General features: G+C 37.2%; 1 protein-coding gene across 1 annotated transcript in view; it reads left to right on the top strand.

Moving 5' to 3' along the window:
* Nucleotides 1-22576, top strand: part of EMC2 (ER membrane protein complex subunit 2) — a 392876-nt gene that overhangs the window by 237749 nt on the left and 132551 nt on the right. Inside the window, exon 14 of the transcript XR_014236531.1 lies at nucleotides 22310-22427. The gene's annotated coding sequence lies outside the window, so the exon portion shown is untranslated. The remainder of the gene's footprint in view (nucleotides 1-22309; nucleotides 22428-22576) is intronic.

Here is a 22576-nt window from a genome sequence, read left to right as displayed (position 1 = left end):
GCCACACTGCCCACTGAGCTGTACCACCTTGTTGCCAGGCTGAGAAGTTCCCCCTGGTTCAAGAGCAATCATCCTGTTTCTTTTTGTGGTTGGATGGAAGATGTTCACATGCCTAATGATCCCTGTTACCCAAAGAAAAGCAGGTGAAGCTCAGGTTAATACAACATTGAAGTGCTAAGAGGTTTTTCACAACTCAGGAAACTCTCTTAGCTGAGCTGGTTCCCCTGAAATGTTGAGTCCTCTTTTCCGTGGCATGGTGCAGCTGATGTTGTCACTCTGTGGTCAGGAGCAGGAAAGCTGGTGGGGTGGAGAGAGATTAGTGGTCTGAAAATATGTAATTGGTATTGCATGGCAGCAGGGAGTTGACAGCCCTCAGGGACCGCAAACAGGAGAGGGCGAACAGCTCAACTGAATTAAAACAAACTGTGATTTTAAAAAAGAGAGGAGAAACATATTCAAGTATTCAAGAATTTGACAAAATATAGATGAATTCCGTATTGTTAAATGAGATAATATATGTAAGGAAGTTAGTATAGTGCCAGGATCATAGTGATTAATCAATTTAAAATCTGGCTGTTTTTATTATTATGATGTATGAGGGAGCAGGTTAGTATACCTTAATCTTAGAAGCAGTATCATTTCATTGGAACTTCCCCCCATTTGCACTAGAGAATTCTGATCCTCGATTCATATCCTGTACCTGACATTGAGGGTGGAAAAACTCCACTCATGAATTGGAGAGGGCAGGCACACTGCTACGGCAGTTACCATCCAACTGAGTGTGGTTAGTTTGTATAATTGAAGCCAAGCAAAGCTAAGGCAGTACTGGTACATGGATCCTTCTGTTAGACTAAATAAAGAACAATGAGACCATTTTTATGGGGGGGCGAGGAGAAAAAAAGTGTTTTTAACTGTAGGGAATGGCTTGAGTGTAGCAACCTCAGGCTGTGTCTAAATGTTACCAAATATTGAGATGATAGCTGCATAAAATTCTACTCAGTCATCCAAATATTTCCAGAAATCCAATCTTTGATTTCATTGTAGATGAAATCAGGGTAAGATGAGATTTTTTTTTTTTTTTCTGGCATTGTGAGACACGGTTTCAGTATTTTTCTGGTTGGCTGGTAGATCTATTTAAGACTGTGTCATGGATTCATCCTGGACAAGCACAGCTGCTTTCTGGGGTGTCCGTCCACTGCTAGGACCAATCTTTTATCTGAGGAGGACTCTTTGTTTTGCGCAAAGTTCACAGAGGGGTGGAACCCAGTTTGATATTTGGTTCATTGGAATGAGCCAGTCGAGTTTATTGTCCTGGTAGTTTCAAGTCAAAGAATTAAAATGTACAAAGCAGTGGCATTAACTTTCCTCCCTGTACCTCAAATATATCTGAAAGAGATCAACCAACAAGGATCCTTCTGAAGTTTAAAAACTTTCAAATCTGTAAAAGTGTCATGTCCTTGAGCATGTGGGAAGTTTAGCAAGACCATTTCTTTTCTCAAAAAAAGATTATAGAGAATGGGCAGGGTAGGGATAGGTTTAATACAACACTTCTCACAAAGCAGATGCTCGAAATATTGGCTATTGAGTGAATGAATTGGAATATTTCAAATAGAACTGGTTTTGACATGAAGATCAAGATTTAATTAAATACAACTTTTCAACTTCACTTATCTTATGTAGCAGAAACATAAATGGAAAAGCATGACCTCAGTAGTCTGAAGGACATATATTCAAATCCTAAGAAAGACATGCATATTCTTTTTTTCCTCAACCATAAGAGAAAATTTATAGCCTATAAGAATTTTATGAAGATCAAATCAGATAGTTATAAGGAGCTATACCTAAATCATAGTAGGTGCACAATAAGTATAAGTTCTCTCTCCCCAGTTGTTGTTTTAGCTCTCTCCTTAAGCCTGACTTTAGTTCCAGGCATAGATGCTTAGCATGTGAAGGAGTAAAAGGAAAATTCTGAGACAGATCTTTTGGAGAAAGTCAATTCTAGTGATCCACTCCATATTTATTTTCTATGATCATGTCACTAGGTGGAAAAGACAGCAATGAGCAGTGCATTCAGAGGAATATTGGCAATAATTGACCAATTTATGGTGATGAGTATACTTTATAGTGATTTTAACAAGTTTTTTCAAAACTCATGGGGTATCTACATAGTGCTATAAGATCTACTATTGAAGTTGCTAATTTTTGAAAAAAGAAATCACACAAGGGATCCTCCTTACTCCATGAAAGGAATTCCAGAGAGCTAATGCTATGGCTAATCCAAGAAATTCTAGTATTTGGAGAATTAACTAGTCTATCTAAAAATCCTATAAAGCTGTCTCTGTTATTCTCAAACACAGATCAAGTAAGACTCTTCTGTTGTACCATGACCTACCTGGTAGAGTCAGTATACACTTGGAGTACTCAGTATCTACTGGAAATTCTAGTTCCTGCTTTTTTTTAATCACATGACCTCAGGAAATTGAGCCTCAAGTGGTAAGCTGCTGAATAATATTGTATATTGGAAAAGCCTTGACACTGTGAAATGGGGGGCTCATTTTGAGCACAGGCTCTAATTAGGAAGCAAATCTTCAGAACAGCTGGAGCTGAATGTAGCCATCCTTCACTATGGCAGGCGAACATAGCCAGAGAGTAGTCAGCTTAGTGAGACAGCCAAGCAACAGGAGCAGGCATTTTATAGAAAACATTAGAGGGAACCAAAACACAAAAGCAACTAAGTGATAAAGATTCTACTTCAAACACACTTCACGTAACTTCTCAGAATGACACAATCCCAGGGTAGATTGTATGGGACAAAAAGAAAATTTGGGAGACACAGAAAATCAGCAAACCTAGAAGAAGAAGAATCCAGTTGAGATCAGAATAGACATTATTGTCTTGGCCACTCTTCTGGTCATTCCTTAAGTGAGGAATAGCCAAACACTGATATCAGAGCCCTACTGGATGGTATTTGGCTTATTATTAATACCCTGGTTTAAGTTCAGGTGTGGCAAATTGTATAGTTCCCATGTCAATGAATAAGTTCAAACATATTCAAATTTTCGTATTGTTTTCACAAAGTCCCAAGTTAAAGACTTTGTTAAACATGGATGCCTGGGCTATGTGAATCCAGCTTGACTATTACAGTTAAATACTGATGCCTGGAATTTGCAAACTTATATTAGCACCCCTCATTAACGACTGTTGTTTCAATACGGTTGTTACCAGCTGTTGTTCTACAATTGTTTTCATGGCTGTGTTTTTCATATACCATGAACTTAATGTGGGCTGAGAGTGTGCCTTATTCATGTGACTATACCCAACATCAAAGAGGGGTTATTGTTTGTGCTTCATGAATTTGTTAAATAATGGTATGTGTTTCTTCCCATATTAGTAGAGAAAGAGAGCATGGCCCAAGATACAAAGAGCATTATACTGGGAACAACTTTTCTTGGCTTTTCATCTTGCCTTTTGTAACCCATCAGTCTTCACTTTGGTTCCAGGAGCATCATACTAATTGTAATGGATTGTATATGTCTGATTGATCAGGCCAGTTAGTGAAAAGTAATAATACTAAAGAGACAAGGGTTAATAAGTCTGAAGATTCAGCTTCAGTCTCAATGGAAGTTATTCAGAAATATCTATAATTGAATCATGGTGGCTGAAGTCAGGCCTTGTCTGTAGACTATGATGAGAACTAATTGTGGGAGAAGTTTATGAGAGAAGTTGACTGTTTAATGTCATAAGTACCAAAACAACTATTAGTTGTGTGGACTGAACTGGGCCCCAGATAGGCATGGTCAAGCTGCATGACTCCAGAGGGGCACCACTCACCTTGTCATCTGTGTGCATTGTGTTCCATGGAATTGTGCAGCAGATAATCTGTGAGTTAATATATGCAACCCTGGAGGGGAGGTGGATCAAGATGTGTAGCAGATGCTATCAGATCACTCAAATGTTTCAATTTGCTCTGCCAGACTTCTAACTTCCAGATTAGCCCAAGGACTTGTCTTCTTCAGCTCCTTACCCCCAATTTCGAAAAGTGGCATACTAGAAGCACTGAGTTAATAATACCCACAGAACAGCTCTTGACCAATGAATCTGAAAGTTGATATATATATATGCCCACAGCCCCCTTGCATCTTGGGTGGGATAATTCTGAGGCATGTGTTTTATACCATTTCCCAGAGTCCCCTTGTGGGAATAAGCTTCAGTTGCCCACTGTGGTGGCTGGAATAGTATATCCTTTATTGATTGCCTTCCATTTCTTGTATTACCTCCCCACTTTTCTTGTGGTGTTGCCTCTACTTGCCAAATAAATTACTCGAATTTGAATTATTATCCCAGTATCTTCTGGGCAATCTGAAACTAAAACAAGGTGCAACCTGGATCTGCTTAAAAATTTCCAGAATGTGGTTGCAATTCTGGTCCCTTTGTAGAAGGCCTCTTCCTTGTCTACTGAAGTTGGAATATTGGCGCTGAACAGCTGCCAAAGTACAATAGACATTCCTGCAAAATGTAATCTTCCACTGCCATCTAAATTGAATAAACAATTTGAAATCCCAATTAAAGGACCATAACAAGTCACAAAGTGCTCAAATGAACGTTGTTTCTGTTTCTACCCAATATTACAAGTTCTTTAAAGTAACTCTGGTCACAACCTTATTCTCTTTTCAGAGTACATGGAAATGAAATGGAAAAAAAACCCACATTTTTTTCTTTTAGCCATTCAGGGAGCTAAATAGCAGAAAGTTTTAAATTTAGAAGAGGTTACACAGAAACTCAGAGGCTGTGACACAGCAGTTAAAAATACATTAGGAAATGGTGAATATGCCTAGGTCTTTGCTCCATTACCTAGGACAATACTATTCACAGTTGTTAAGATACTCATTCCAGAGAATGTCACTCATTTGGAAACGGGTGGGAACATGTGATACTGAATATAGTTTAGTATGGGGAGTTATGACAGTGAGGTAACATTCTCCATTTTGGTTGTATTGTAGTAGCAAAATAATTTGAAAGAAGGATAAAAACAAAATAATAGGTAGAGAAAATGATAAACTGACTTTTAAAAAGGAGATACAAATTATAAAGGACTCATGTGAAAGGTGAAGGAATAGTGAATGTGAAATACTGAAAAGGGAGGGTATTCAAAGGGAGAATTAGCACCGAGGAGAAGGGAAAGATATCAGAACTGGATAGCAGAAATGGAATGTGGGAGGTCAGTAAACTTGGAGAGCATGTACAGGATACCAAAACCCTTTGTAGGAGTACTTTCAGGGAATTTAAATCAGCTCATGTCACTCCCTGAGTCAAAACCCTCCGATGGCTGCCCATCTCCTTCAGAATAAAAGCCAAAATCCTCCAATGGGCTTGTACATGATCTTTCCCCTTATTTCTCTATCCTTATCTCCTCTGACTCTTCCTCTTGTTCACTCATTTCTAGATATTCTGACCTCTATTCAGGGCCTCAAACATGCCAGGCCCAGTCTGTCCTATCCCAGAGTCTTTGTATAGGCTACTCCCTTTGCCCATGGAGATATGCACATGGCTCACTCCCTCTTCTCCTTCAAGTCTTTGCTCACATGTCACCTTCTCAATGAGGCCTTCTATGATTATTCTATTTAAAATTTCAATCCTTTCCCTGACCACCTTGCTATATATTTTTTCACATAGTATTTTTGACCTTCTAACAAAATGCATAATATACTTACATACTATGTTTATCTTTTATTTAACTCCCCTCCTCCCCCCAATCAGAATGTAAGCACGTTGAGGGCTGGAATTTTGTCTCAGTTTTTTTCATTGATATATCTCAATCATCTAAAACAATGCCTGACACAGTAGGTACCCAGTGAATATTTATGGAACGAATGAATGATGATGTTGCTTGCTCTGCTAACACCAACAGCTGGCACAAGATAGTTGTTGAATAACTGAATGAAAGTAGCAATGAACCTTCATGCGCTTGACTAGAAAAATCTTACAGCTGTTGAGATAAAATTTTAAGTTAATACCAAAATGTAAATTAAAACATTGTTCAAAGGCCAACTAATTATTCCTTCCAGCTACTGGGATTTATAGTTTAATTTTTAGCTGTGAAATATATCATCATATATCTCTTGAATCCAAAATCTCACTTTCCTAGGCTAGAAGATAAGAAATTTCCTTAGGTAAAATTTGTGAGATGAATACAGTTTCTAGGAGACAATTTGTGGTATGGTTTAGGGTGACCCAGCCTGGAGGGAAGGGAATATAATATAGTTTCTCTTCTTTCCATCTCAGTGATTCCAAACAGTCACTCAAACCTTTATTTTCATAAAATTTTAAATAGTTAAACACAGTGTATAGATACTGACCATGAACATAAAAATATTAATCTTCCAAAATAAAACAGATTATTTTAAAATAAGGAAACGTAATATATAAAATGCATTATGCATATCAGTAAGCTAGAAGTACTACGTTATAAAATATTCTAAAAAATATTTGAAAATATAGTAGCTTAAATTTAATGTGAAAAAATTGATTTTGGGCTGAAGTCAGTTTTGAAACAACCTTAGTATTTTAACCTTTTCTGAAACCAATGAATCATGTGCAATCTGACCAGATGACATTTTTCCAGAAATGGCTCAAACTCTAGCCATGTTTCCACCATTACCTCGTGGCAAGATGGGATTTTGACAAGTAATGACAGTTACTTTGACTTTGTGTTTTTGCCACAAAATCTGTCATTCTGTGCTGATCAGCATTTTATTTTCACTTGGCCATGAGACCAAATATGGCTAATTGGCTTTGGAGCCATGGGATTGGATCAGCCTAGTCCTTCTTAGGTCCTTTCTTTTTAATAAGACTTGCACTTAAGGGTACATTCATATAGATGAGTTGCAACAAGCTACAGTGATCCAAGTTTAGACATTTTATTTTTATTCTTTCTATCACCAGCTTGCAGTGGCACCGGAAATTCACCATAGCCTTGAAAGAGATCATAGTAGATAGTTCTTTGACCCTGGCCACATGTAGTTTTCAAAAAGGAAGCCAGTTTTCATGCTGCCTTTCTCCTGGAGAGGATGTTCCTTAACAGCCATTTATATTTTTACTGCAAAAACAAAGCATTAGACTATGAAATGCATCAATCCTTCTTTACACTGTTCAAAGAAAGACTATATCTTCTCTTAACTTTTAATCACACAGGAGAAATTCTTCTAGGATATTAAGTGAAGACTACAGATGACAAAAACAATAGATTTCAACTGTATAAACATAAAAAAATTAGAAAATTTTGACTTTTAGGTAACTTAGTTTTATATTAGCATATCAATTAAATATCTGGAAAATGTCATTCTATGCTGCTGCTTCTGTTCTTGCTGTTGATGATGATCAAGATGATTATCATTCCCATTTTTGTTAGATTCTCTTAAACAAAAGAAAACCACGATTATTGTTAGCTCCTCCTATATATCATGTAAACCAGTCTATGGGATACTCCAAAGAAAAGAGAACACACCCTCTCATAGGAGAAATTGAAGGCTACATTCAAAGAAATGTGTTCTTAAGCCCAGTGATAAATTGTGAGGAGGCTGGGACAAGGCAAGGGATATGGGTGATAAAGTACTCAAACATTTTGCCACTAATTGCAAAAACAAATGATGCAGAGCCATGAATGCAAAAGACATATCAAGGCAATAAAAACTTGTTTAAAAAGTAGTAGAGTCTGCATATAAAAAGTGATAGAGTCTGCATGTAAAAACCCTGTCAGGTTGTGACACTGGAACAATATTTCCTGTGCAACTGAAGAAGAAAGTGATTTAGACAAGGGCTTTCTAACAAGTATTTAAGATTTTTTTTAAAAGGAAACCTGTTCTAGAATTTCTGTTTGCTATGTTTAAAACTAATTCAGTACAGTTTAGCACTTCTCCTTAAATCTATATTTCCTACAGCACCTTGAGCATGCCAATCGCTGTTTTGCCAACCACAATTCTTTTAGAAATACAACCCCTGAATTTAGAGAGATATTTCTGTAAAATTTATAGAAAAAAAAATTCAGAAATATTAATAGTGCTTATCTATAAGTGGAGAGATCATAAGCAGCTTTCACTTTATTTTTATGTTCCTCTCTGTATATTCCAAATTTTAAAACGAGGTGTACATACTATTTTCATAATTAGAAAAAATACTGTTTAAAATGAACTAGAATGTTCTGGGAGACCAAGAGAAAGGATCAGTTGGTTAGTTGATTGAATTTTAACACTGTGGCTGGCTTAGTACTTAAACCCAGTTATGTGTTCATATATTGCAAGTCTTTGCTCGTAGTTTTTGTTAGTTGGTTTCAGGAACGTTTTGATTGGCCAGAGGGCATATACAGGGCTAGAAATGACCAGGAATAATTTCACTTGATAGATAGGAAAAGGTGAAACCAGTAAAATGGTTTAGATTATTTCACCCATGCTGATTTGTTAGAGGAAGAGAGAGGGTAATAGAATGGGAGGACACAGACCTGCCTTGGCCATGTGACTAGTCATTAACCCTTTGTAGGCATAAGCTTTCCAAATCTTCCCTCTAATATACTCTTCCTACTTTCATTCCCACCTCAATAAATGTCATCCATTCATTGAGGTTCTCCAGCTAGAAATCTAGAAGTCATTCTTGACACCTTCTTCTCTCTCATTCCTTACATCAAAGTCATCATCAACCATCAACTGAAGAATAAAAAAGTGATATATTTATATAATGAAATATTATTCAGCCATAAAAAGGAACAAAGTAATGATACATGTTACAACATGGATGAACTTTGCAAACAGTATGCTAAGTGAAAGAAGCTGGACACAAAAGGCCACGTATTGTAAGGTTCTCTTTATAGGAAATATTGAGAATAGGCAAATCCATAGTGATAAAAAGCAAATAAGTGGTTGCCATGAGCTGAGGGGAGGAAGGAATGGAAAGTGCATTAGTGTGCTAGGCCTGCCATAACAAAGTACCATAAACTGGGTGTCTTAAACAACAGAAGTGTATTTTCTCACAATTCTGGAGGCTAGTCATCTGAGATCAAGGTTTTAGCAGTGTTGATTTCATCTGAGCCCTATCCCTTTGCTTGTAGATGGATGTTTTCTTGCTCTGTCTTCGTATGATCTCTCCTCTGTGCATGTCTATGTCTTAATCTACTCTTCTTATAAAAATACCAGTCATATTGGATTACAGCCTACTGTATGACCTCATTTTATCTTAATTTCCTCTTTAAAGATTCTATCTCCAAATGCAGTCATCTTCTGAGGTACTGGGGGTTGGGACTTCAACATATGAATTTGGGGGGGGACATAATTCAGCCGATAACAGGGAATGACTGCCTAATGGGTATGACTCTTTCTTTTAGGGTGATGAAAATATTCTGGAACTTGATAGTGGTGATTGATGGTTGCAAGCATTGTGAATGTACTAAATGCCACTGAATTGTACACTTAAAATGGTTAAAGTGGTGAATTTTATGTTGTGTGTATCTTACCACAGTGAAAGAAGTAATCACTTAGTCATACTGATTTTATCTTGTAAAATGCCTTGAATCAGTGTGCATTTGCCATCCTGACTCTACCATTCTAGTCCAAGCCACCATTATTTCTTGCATGTTATGTCAACAATTTCTAACTACTCTTCTCATTTCCACCCTTGCTCTGCTCCAATTTGTTCTCTGCCCTGAAGCCAGATGGGTCTTTGGAAAGGTAGATTATATTGTAACACTCCCCAGATGAAAACATTTTAGTGATTTCTCATCTTATTTAGAATAAAATCCAAAACTTCTGATTGTAGCTACAGACCCATCAAGCTCAGATCTTGGCCTACATCTCAGCTTTGTTTCTCTTCCACAGCTTAATTTGGTGTAATCTCATTCTTAATTTTTGAGCAAGCCAGAATTATTCTCATCTCCAGGCTTTTGCTCGTGCCATTCCTTTCACCCCCACTGCCCTCCCTTCATTCTTTGCCTACCTAAGACCTATCATCATTCTTATCTCAACTTAAATGTCATTTCCTCATAGAGACGTTCTCTGATTTCTCCATCTAAATTATTCTCTTTCATAGCACATTTTTCTTTCTTCCAAATGCATAGAAAAATTAAAATTCACTTATTTATTTATGTTTGTCTTTTTATCATGAGCTATTGGTCTGTTTAATGTGTTTCCTCCATCAGACTGAAGCCCTATGAAGGGAGGAACCATGTTTATTTGGTTAATTGCTATATCCTCAGTGCATAGCATAGCAGGCAGTACATAGGGAATCATATTTTTTGTTCAAAAATATTATTTGAATAAATAAACAAAAAATACAGTTAGACTAGAAGATTTCACAAGCTCTATCTACCCAGAGATAATGTGATTTGTATTTAACTTTACATGATTTTCCTTAATTTCAATGATTGCTTAAAGGCTCTCATAAGCTGATAGAATCTCACATAAATAATCTCACAGTGCTGTAGTGTGGCTCTCAAAAACTTCCAGTAAAGCACACACTAAGGACGAACTCCTGCTGAAGTGGGAGCAGGACTCAATTAATGAAGAAAGAAGTGGGCGTTAATAAAATAGAGTGTATAATAGATTTAATCAATAAAATGAGTTTTTTGTTCTCTTTGGTAAGTGTATTAGAGAAAAAAGAGAGAAGATAAAGTAATTTGAAACAAGGAAAAATATAACCAGGGGTATGGAATGTCAAGAAATCTTGACAAAAATTTATGAATAACTTTTTGCTCAAGAAAACCATAATAAAAACAAAAAAGTGAATGATTCTCTAAGAAAATATAAATTACTTTAAATGACTGAAGAGGTAAAAATTGAATACATCAATAACCATATTAAAAATCTATCCCTATAAAAGACACTAGTTCAAAACGAATTTATAAGCCAGTTCTATTCAACTTTTAAAGATAATTACTCTGTTAAATAAACTTACCAAAGCATTAAAAATGTTTTAAAAAACTTTAAAACTCATTTAATTAATCTGAATAACTCTATTACAAAACCAGAAAACAAAAGAACACAAAAAATGGGAAAAGCTATAGATTAATTTCATTTACAAACATTAAGTACAAACATCTCAAGTTAAATATTCACAAATTATAGCCAGCAACTTTTTCAGAGAATAATATAAATGACCAGGATTTATTCTGGAAGTGTAATAATGGTTTCACATTGGTAAATCTGTTTATATAATTCAACCAGATTAACACATTTAGAGATATTATACACTTATCTCATTACAAAAAAGTAATTTCTCATGAATCAATACCATTATTAATAGAGTCAAACTAGGAATAAATAGGTTCCTCCCTGATTTAGTTAAGAAAATTGTCAGAAAAACTTAGCAAACATCATAATGGTGAAACATTAAAACCATTCCCACTTAAGTCTTGACCAAAATAAGAATGCCTAACACCATCATGGCTACTAAAACTGGACATCTACCAATGCAACAGGGCAATAAAAGAAAACAGTTTGAAATTTTAGGATAAGAGCCTCAAACTTTTATTACTTGCATATAATAGAATTGTCTGAGAGATGGAATGTAACAATAATTTTAGCAAAGCAGGTTGATAAAATGTCAACATACAAAATCAACCACTTTACAAGTAAGAACCTAACTAGAAAAATTAAAGAGAAAAAATCCGACTCAATAGCAATAAAAAGTATTTAAAACCCATGAGCAAACTTAGCAGAATGCACATGACCTTTATAGAGAAAATTATATGACTATGCTGAAGTATATATAGCAAAGCATCAGGACAAAAAAACTCAATACTGTAAAGATAATTATACCCAAATAAATATGTAAATTGAATGCAATTCTAAGTAAAATCCCAACAAGATTTTTCAAATCAAAGTTACGAGTTTCTTTTAAAATTCATCTCAAAGAGAAAACATGCAAAGGTATCCTAAAAAGAAAAAATTGAGAAAGATAAACAATGAGAGTGTATGTTGGGAAGGATGGTCATTCCTTTGTTTTGTATTTTTCCTTAGAGAAGAGAGAATTTCTGCTTCTCCTTGTAGGGGGAGATATTATTGGGGTAAATACTCTGAGAAAATGGGTTTGGGATGCTGGCATTCTCCTCCTTAAGCTGGTTGAGTAATTGCTTTGCAGATCTCATCCTCCTCACAGTTACATCCTAAGATCTAGATCTGTAGGGAAGAAAAAGAAAGCCTCACTTTGGCTCCAGACCAGACTACATCCTCTTATACAATATTTTAGAAGTTCTATATTTTCAAGAGGTTACTGGACAGTACCCAGCCAATGTAAACCAGATGCTATACATTGTCATCCTTATCAGACTCTAAGTGTCTATTATCATTTTTTGAGAAATCAGAGAGAAGAATGGTGAGTAATCAGCAACCCCATATCTCCAGTAAGGAAGTTGCCTTATGGAATTTCAGAATGAACCCAAAAGCAAGAAGATACCTGTTAATTTAAGATACAATTAGAATTTCAAATAATGAGAAAATGGTGTTGAGGTAATCTGATATCTATTTATTTTAAAAAGTTATATTTCTATTCATAGCAAACATAAAACAACTTTCAGATGATTAAATAATCAAATACAAATGTAAAACACCAACAGCTTTATTAAAGGAAATTAGGAGATTACTTTGGCAGTCGTGGAGCTGAGGGGATCTGTGAAAGACATTAAACACAAAAATCATTTTAAAAAATTAATGGATTTTCTAAATAAAAATTAGCCATTTCTGCACAATGAAGGATGCAACAGCAAAGTTAAAAGGCAATTAACAGACTGGAAGAAAACATTGTACCAAATATGACAGAGAAAGGAGAAGCATCTCAGGGTTCCAACAGTTCAATAAGGAAAAGCAAATAACCGAAAAAGGAAAAGGAACAGTAGTTATAGACTGTTAGTTCTTAGAAAAAATAAAAATGGCCAGCATACATCGGAAAATATGCTTAAGCTCACCAGTATTCAGGAAAATTCAAATCAAAGCAGCAATTTTTCCCAGTCAGGTTAGCAAAACTTAAAAAGATCAATAATAGCCATTGCTGACTAGTATGCAAACTGGTGTTCTCATGAACTGTTGGTTTGTATATAACCTGGTTCAACCTTTCTGAGGTCAACTTGACAATATTTTTCAAACTTAGGATTTATATATTCTTTGACCAGCAATTATACCTTAAAAATCCATGTTTAATGTCCTTGTCCTCTCCTGCAATCGCGCCCTTGCTAGGTCCCCACCCCTTGTGTGTGAGGTAACAACTCACACGCCCAGTTCAACTAAGGATGTTCTCAAGGCTACAACTCAGTTTCTCTCCACATGTTCAGCCAAAATTTCTCAACCGTACTCCCATGTGGCGGGGTTAAAGGGGCTTCCAGTCTCACCTCCATTCTGTGACAGAATTGGTAGCCTCTCCCCGCAACCATCTTGGCAAAAGATGAAGAATTCAACCACCTTCTGTGTTCCAGAAAGTTAAAGAAATGAGTGAAGCAGGGAGAGTAAGAATATATATGTGAGTGGTAGGCTTTTGAGCAAATTGTAGAGCATGTGTCCTGGCCAAAGTAATTCATATTTATATGTGAAATATTCTAACTTTTTTTTTTATAAATTTATCTATTTATTTATTTATTGGCTGCGTTGGGTCTTCATTGCTGTGTGCAGGCTTTCTCTAGTTGCGGCGAGTGGGGGCTACTCTTCCTTGTGGTGCGTGGGCTTCTCACTGTGGTGGCTTCTCTTGCTGCGGAGCATGGGCTCTAGGTGTGCGGGCTTCAGTAGTTGTGGTACGCAGGCTCAGTAGTTTTAGCTCACGGGCTCTAGAGTACAGGCTCAGTAGTTTTGGCCCACGGGCTTAGTTGCTCAGTGACATGTAGGTTCTTCCTGGACCAGGGCTTAAACCTGTGTCCCCTGCATTGGCAGGCGGATTCTTAACCACTGTGCCACCAGGGAAGTCCTCTAACTTTTAAATGACTTGCTGAGTTTAGTTGGTTCACTACTTTAAAACAAAGGAAACATAATTTGGCTCATAAGCAATTTCTTGATAAGCCTCTAACCTAGCCTTGTCCACCAGTCCAGTATTACCTTCATTCATGGTTAGTTTCCCATGGTGGTTCCTGGTGTCCTAACCTGTCCACACACCTTAGGCAGGACCATCACAATCTGTCAGAAGTTCTAGAAGTGTTCCTCCAAAAGCAAAGGGTCTTATTATGGTCACTGGAAAGACCTCCTTGTCTCCTCTGTAGATGTATACGCCTCTTCCCCAGTGACAAGTTCTGCATACCAAGGGGAGACAGTGGTGGTGAACACCTTTAGTTAAGCCACTTAAAGGTCCTGGCACTATTCTCCTAGACAAGGGTGCCTGCTCGTCTTTTCACTACAAAGTCACTCAGATGACACTTCCCAGAATAACGTAAATCTTCTTCAACTACGCTCTCTCTCTTCCTCCAGAAAGAGATGCATCTGGTAAATGATGCATTGAAAAACTTAACATTCTGTCTACTAATCCCCCAAACACATGATGACTGGTAGAAAAGCCATTCATTTAAAGAAATGCAGACAGCTAGCAAATACAAAATGTGTCCTCCCTTCTTACAGAGAAAGAGTTAAGGGATAACAACCTCTAACTTAAAGAGCAAGGTTACTTTATCCAGTTGAGAGAGTAGGCACTGTTTTTATAGAGTAATGAACCACATTTTTTTCTGCCCCACAGAATTCTAATGCCATCAAGTATGGTAAGACAGATGATCCTATTTAAAATTATATTTTACAAAGCAAAACAGATATAACTCAGTAACTGTGCATCTAATTGACTTAATTGCCTCATTTATCACATGACTTAAGTGAGGTGATGTTTTCTACTCTGCTTCACCCATGTAATTCTTGTAATATAAGAGCTGAGACATGGTGCCAGGCGTGAGCGAGAAATCCTCTCTCCTGAGAAAAGATATCATTGGAGTGATGTTGGCTTTGGGTTCCAGTTTATTGAAAAATCAATGTCCATTTGTGCGACTAACACATATGGCTTTCTTCCAGCCTGATGATGGCTTTGGGAGGCTGACTATCACCTAATGAAGTCAGATCAGCTTACCCAGCACCCGAGTTACAGTTGGCAAAGTGACTTTGTCATTAAAACCCAGTTTATCATTCCTATTGGTGTTTTTCTTCCCATTTCAAACCCTCCTATCCATTTCTGCTGAACCCACAGTATTGTTTTTCTCTCTGTAGATAACAGACCAATGGCTCCAAATTTTAACATTTCAAAGGGACTCAGTATGATGTTTGGTGCTCAAAGGATAAACAACTTTTTCATATGTCTGTTTCTCTCATTAGAGGCAGGAAAATACATATATATGTATATAGTCCTACTTAGTCTTGACTCAAAATAGACAGTTTTACAAGTCAGAGCCAGCTTTGTAACAGGCTCAATTAAAATTTGTCAGCCTAGCTGTCTCGGGTAAATCAACAAGGTTAAGTTTGTCTAATGTGTTGTTATGTTCCAATAAACAGAGTCCAGCTGACATTTTACGTGGGCTTTTTAAAAAAATTAATTACCAGTAAAGTAACACCATTTCCCTATTTATTAAATGGAGTGGCAATCTAAATTGCAGTGCTGGGTTTTTTCCCCCCAGTATTCTCTTTCTCTGGAGAATGCCCCCAGAGTGATAGTCACTGGCAACAGAAGCTCTGGCAAAGCAGTGGGTTTTTTTCCCCCTTGAAATCTGCCAAGAGTAACAAATAATTCTGTCAGGAAGTGCCAGCTCAGCCACTCACCATGGTTACTAGGTTCTTACTTGGGTCCATCATGTGAAGACCTCCCTCTCTATTAGTTTGGAATGTTTTGATTGCAGGTAACAAAAACTACCTGGCTAATGTTAGGAAAAAAGAAAAAGAAAAAAAGTGTATAAATTTGCAAGGATACCAAGGACATCACAAAATCAATGGGAGGACAGAAAACCAGGAATAGAGACTGGGTGTGATCCAAGGCACTTCTGTTCTTTTATGCCAAGAGGGAGGAAGTCAAGTCTTTAGCCCAAGCAGAATCTTGTAGAGCTGCTGCTGCTGTTGTTGCTGCTGCTGCTGTGAATGAATTGAAATGGTCCCTTTTGTTTTGTGTCCCTTGCTAAAGAGTCACTGTCCCATGTTGGAGCCTCTGGTTGACTGAGACTGGAACATTTGCTTCTATTCTGGCTGATGGTGCTCCAAAGAAAAAAGAAAGATCATTGGATGGTAATCCAACGATCTCTGGTTTCTCCCAATAAGGAAAGGGAGGTGTTGGTGGGGAACTGCCCTATGTAACAAATGTCCTCTACACCCAGAATATGAGCACCTAAATAGAAGATGTGAAGGAAAACTGCTGGAGAGGCTACAGTTTCTCAACTGTTCGGCATATGCCTGGAACCCCCAGAACTTGTCAAAAAAAGATTTTCGAAACAGAATATATGGTCATTTGTGCTCAGCATTCCTATAGAGTTGAAATCTAAAATAAGGATCTAAAGTTTGCAATACAGCAGGGCTGAACTGGTAAGTGTTATAAACTGGAGAAGTGATCCATGGACATTTTGAACGATTCAAGGTCACTGAAATCTTGACAAATGATCTTTACATGAGAGAGAGTCATGTAGAGAATCTTACATATAGAGACATGTAAAATGGCTCCTGTAGGAAACATAGTAAATAGGGAACAAAAAGACAGGAATAAGCTAGTTAGGTAGTAGAGTCTCCAATAAATATCTTAAAGTTAGGATGAAATATAAATAGGACATAAATTCACAGTGTTGTGAAGTTGTAGTAAGGCATATCACCAAATGGTTTTAGGATATATTACATATATATATGGAAGTCCCATATATATATTCCATACTTCTACGTGACTAAATTCAGTGAATACTTTTCAGTCTTTATTTTACTTCAGGCTCAGCAGCATCTCAACACATTGTACAGTAATCTCCTTTTCTTAAAAAATTAATTTTTATTGGAGTATAGTTGATTTATAATGTTGTGTTAGTTTCTGCTGTACAGCAAAGTGAATCAGTTATACATGTTTCTGATTCTCTCCTTCTTGAAACACCCCTGTCTTAGTCAACTTGGGCTCTGTAATGAAATACCACAGATTAATTGGCTTAAACAACAGAAATGTATTTTCTTACAGTTTTGGAAGCTGAGAGTCCAAGATCAAGGTCCTGGTAGTTTTGGTTCCTGGTGAGAACCCTCTTCCTGGCGTTTAGAGGTCCCCCATCTTGCTGTGTGTTCGCATGACCTCTTCTTTGTTTAAACAGACAGAGAGAGAGAGAGAGAGAAAGCTCTGGTGTCTCTTTCTCATCATATAAGAGCACTAATCCCATCAGGGGCTCCACCTGCATGACCTCATCTAAATCTGATTACCTCCCAAAGGCCCCACCTCCAAATATCATTACACTGGGGATTCGGACTTCAGCCTATGGATTTTTGGAGGACATACTCAGTCCATAACAACTCTCTTCTTCAGCGTGCCACGCTTGCATGGTTACCCTCCTCCCTCACTGACCACTCCTGTTCTGTTTCCTTTCCATTGTTATCCATTCCTACTTCCAGTCCTCTCTTCCTATTCTTCTTGCTATTCCTGGATGATCTTATCCATGCCCACATATAATAGGCACTGAGAAGCAGATGTCTCATAAATTTATCCCTATACACACCTCTAATTTTTAAGTTCAGTTTAATCTACAAAATTATTTGATATCACTTCTTGGGACATCAATAATACTTCAAAATGAAAATGTCAAAACTGAACTTATAACCTGCTCCTTCCCTGCCTCGAAAAAACCCTAACCAACCAACCAACATACATACATACATGCATACATGCATATAGAAACAAATACCCAATCTTTTCCAGCATCCTCTGTTACAAGGATGGCACCACTATGAATCAAATTGCAATTTTACATTTATTAGCATGATTAGTACCTGTTAGTTTATTAGTCAGTCAGTCAAGATATTAATTGTACATCTCCTATCTGCTCCAGCATTGTTCAAAACTCTGGGAAAACAGCTGTCAACTAGACAGACAGAGTCCTCCCTATATTAAGTATATATGATATACTTTTGGGAAACAGAAAATAAAAAATAAATAGGGTAATGTGGTGAGTGTGACTGAAAGGGCTGCTATAGCTAGGGGAGCCCACTGTGAAAAGGTACTAAATGATTTGAAACTTGAATGATGAAAAAATTACCTTGTTGAGAAGAATATTCAAGCAGAAGGAGCAACAACTGTAAAGGTCTTGAGCTGGAGATGAGTTTTACATGTTCTAGGAGCCAAATGTAAACCAGTGTGGCTGTAGTATAGTGTAAGAGAGGGATAATGGAGGGAGATGGGGTCGGAAATATCTGTAAGACAATGAAATTCATATTAGATCTTTGGAGTAAAAAAGAAGTAAAACAACAAAAAAAAAGAAAGCGGAGTTAGCAGTTGAAGGAAAATACTGGCTTTTTATTGTACTCCCTGAAACATGAGGGAAAGAGAACTGGCTTGACATATCCTCAATCTTGAAATCTACTTTCATACTCTCCCCTTTTTAGGGGAAGTTTGGAGGCAGATGTGGGCCTTTAACCGATGTAAGGGACAAAAATTGTTGAGTTCAGAAAATGGTGAGAGGACTGGAAATTTTGGCTAATATGTTCCTTGTATACAAGGGATTGAACATAGGAATTCTATTGACATCTAATTGCTGGCATGTGCAAGCTGATAAGTGTTACCAAATGCCTTCCTATATAAGTATGGGGTGGTGTGGAAAGAAATGTTTTTCTGTTGGCTAAATGGTGAAAGCAGTAATCTATTAAGAGAATTATTCTCAGAGACTGAATGCTAATTGATTTTATGTGCATGTCAAGAAGCCAATCAGTGACAAGCTTATAGCAAAATAGCAGAGCAAAGAATAATATACGTAGAAGATTGGAGTCAAATGTGGAAAACATCTGACCTTATCACTGAAAATATCTAGTTTAATGAACATAATTTTTACTGGTTCAGCACCCATAAACTCTAATGGAGTCTCTTCAATTTCACTCTGAACAATTATAGATACATGTAAATTTTTTTAAACTAAAGGAAACCAACCTTATAACTTCATAACCTTAAAATTTTTTATTGAAGTGAAATTTATATAATATAAAATTAACAATTATAAAGTGTGTAATTCAGTGGCATTTAGTATGTTCACAATGTTGTGTAACTATCACTATCTAGTTTGGAACTATATAGTTCCAAAAAGTGAAAACAACCTAAATGTCCATCAACGGATAAATGGATAAGCAAAATGTGATATATCCATACAATTGAATATTATTCAGTCATAAAAGTGTGAAATACTGATATATCCAGCAATGTGGATAAACTTAGTAAGCATGCTAAGTGAAAAAAAAAAAAAAGACACAATAGGTCACATATTACATAATTTCATTTATATGATCTGTCCAAAGTAGGCAAATCCGTAGAAACTTTATAATTTCTTATATGGTGAGCAAAGGCTGATTTTTCCTTTAAGAATTGTGATAATTTTGTAACTATAGGGTCAGTACCTTATTCATCAGTTTTGTCAGTCCATAACATAGTTCCTGGAACAAAGAGAGAGAGCCCACTGTATCAGTTAAGGCTCTTATCAGATTATCAGAGAAGATGACCAGGATAAATATATGAATATATCTATAAATATATAGATATATATTTTTTAATAGGCGTTTATCATAAAGTTTTGACCTTACACAGTTATGGAAACAGGAGAAACAGTGTATGTGAAGTTTAGTGTCTGAGTCTAGTGCTGGAACCTGATGTCCACAGGCAGATGGTTGGGAAGGGAGGATGGTTGTAGAGTGGGGAAAAAAAGGCCAAACTGGAACCTGCAAGTCTGAGCTGGAACCCTTAAGAATGAACTGGAACCTGTATGGGTTCCTTACTGCCTCCAAGTTTCAAACTTTGATGATGAGGGTTTTCTTCAGGAGAAGCTGGTGCCCCTTTGTCACATTGCTAAACACACCTCTGGGCCAGGAGTTGGAGAACTCAGAGCAGGAGATGCAGTAGGATCTGGAGGAGTTAAGCATCTGGCTGCTGACACCCTCCAGCCAAGAAGCCAGGGGGTCAGCACCACCAGGCAGGAGCTGCAACAGTGCCTTGTGCTGCACCAACCTTCTCAGCACCAGAAGCTAGCTGAGAACTGATCACATGAGGGAAATGTGGATTCTGGGAAATGTAGTCCCAGTTTAGCTAAATTGACACAACACAAATCTCCCACAGTTTCCAGGAATGCTTATGGAAGAAATGACTAAACCAGTGCAAGAAACAATGCTTCAGCAAGGATTTTTGTACCTTCCTTGCCTGCAGAGTGTGTGAGAAGTATTTTCTAAGACCAGAAAATGGATTGGGCACTCAACCAGCATTGTTGTTTCATTATATCTTCACAACATCCCTATGACATAATTATAATTATAATTTTTATATTTATGTATTTTATAATTAGAATTTTTATTACCATTACAAAGGTAAAGTGAGAGTGGCACAAATTGTTAAAGAGCAATAGGTACTTAGCCTAGGGAGCAAATAACCCAGCTACAAAACCAAATTTAGATCTGTCTCATTATACAGGCCATGCTCTGTCCACTATACCGCACTGCCCCCCGCAGGCCCACCTTGATCTCCATTTTGTGTATAGTGACGTTTTCTGCTTCTTTCTCCTCTTTCCATCTCCCTCCCTCCCCCTCCCCTGCCAAAAAAAGGGAGGGGCATCCTTTTCTTCCCAGGTAATTGTTATTAAGGATGACCCAGCTTTTTCAGTGGTGCCTGTCAAACATGGTATGAGGCTCAGCATCAGAAAATGGGCCTTCCCTTTTTCCTCTTAGTGTATTATTCTCTCTCTCCTGGTCTCTGTGCTCTTGCCTCTGCTACTGAATCCACTTCCGTCTCCTGCTACCAATAAGCTACCATGAAGTCATGAACAAGTCAGATTCTGAGACATTTTTTGTTCATCTGTTTGTCAATGAGTCTCACGAATCTCCACGAAAAAGCATGTCATTTTGCAATGACCAGATACTTGATACTATCACAAAAAGGCTTAATATATACCTTATATGGCCAAAAAGGCAGATTAAAGATTTGTGTACATTATTTGCCTAAGATGAGGTGTAAAATTTTTAGTAGCTAATGTTTTTTAGCACTTTAGAAACATGAGCATGATTCTGAGCTAAGAGTTTTATATTAATTATCTTATTAATCTAAGTGACCACCCAATGGAAGAAGTAATTATATATTGAGATTTTCTTAATAAAAAAATCTGAGGCTTAAGGAAGTTATAAAAACTTGCTTAAGGACACAGATAGTGAATTAGGTCCATTTGATCTTAGAGCTCTTGGTCTTAATTATCGTGAAATGATAAATTATGAAATCATGAAAGGATTTGAAACTCCTTAGCCAATTCTTCCTGTTATTTAACAAATATCCATTGCGTGCTATTCAAGTAATAATAGCAGATTAAAACACCATGACATGGGATAAAATGAGAAATACAGTCATAAGCATATTTTTCTGTATTCTAATAGCAGTCTTTACAGTCAGTTTCTGAAAAACATAGTAACATTTAATGAATGAAAACCTTTTTGAAGGATCTCTCCAAAAGACTGATTTTGTTTTAGTAAATAGGAATTAAGTAAATCTTTCTTTTTTTATTTTTTTTTTAATGCTATTCTTGTCTGCTTACATTCTTTTTTTATTTATGTATGTATGTATGTGTGGCTGTGTTGGGTCTTCGTTTCTGTGCGAGGGCTTTCTCTAGTTGTGGCAAGCGGGGGCCACTCTTCATCGCGGTGCGCGGGCCTCTCACTATCGCGGCCTCTCGTTGCCGAGCACAGGCTCCAGACGCGCAGGCTCAGTCATTGTGGCTCACGGGCCCAGTTGCTCCGCGGCATGTGGGATCTTCCCAGACCAGGGCTCGAACCCGTGTCCCCTGCATTGGCAGGCAGATTCTCAACCACTGCACCACGAGGGAAGCCCAAGTAAATCTTAAAACTGCAAGTTTCTGACTGAATTTTTTAAATTCAAGCTTTTATCTGCAAAATTTATGTACAAAAGACAAACTAGCAAAAAATAGGTTTTATTTTCATAAATTTTACGTTTTTGTTGCAGTGCACTGTGAAGATAGGGACCTATAGAATGGAAGACTCCAACATATGGGAGCAAAATGCTCATGGAGATTTTTGCGCTAGCACAGCAGATCCTCTCTCAGACTCTTTTAGATTGTACTCTTGCTATTTGTGCTATCATTTCCACTCTCTCTTTCCTAATTTTTTTTTTTTCCTTTTCATGTTAGGTCTTTAGTGTTTCCACCGTGGAAAAGCTATGAACCTCTACTGGACTGGGAAATTACATTACTTGAGAATGCAGAGCGCAAGAATGCTGGAGGCCTAGCTAACGTGATCTTCTCTAAGGTCTGTTATCTATTTGTTTTCCCACACTACACGTTAGATTCTCGACAGCAATTGCCAGTGGATGTCCACTGTCTAGGGTTCTACCAGAGTGATTCTTTAACCTAGAGCTTCTTTGAGACAATAGAGTCACAGAGATGACTCCTCCACAA

Source organism: Balaenoptera borealis (genome assembly GCF_965194805.1).
Source record: "Balaenoptera borealis genome assembly, chromosome: 17".
NCBI classification, from domain to species: Eukaryota; Metazoa; Chordata; class Mammalia; order Artiodactyla; family Balaenopteridae; genus Balaenoptera; species Balaenoptera borealis.
This window is presented reverse-complemented; position numbering and strand designations above follow the sequence as displayed.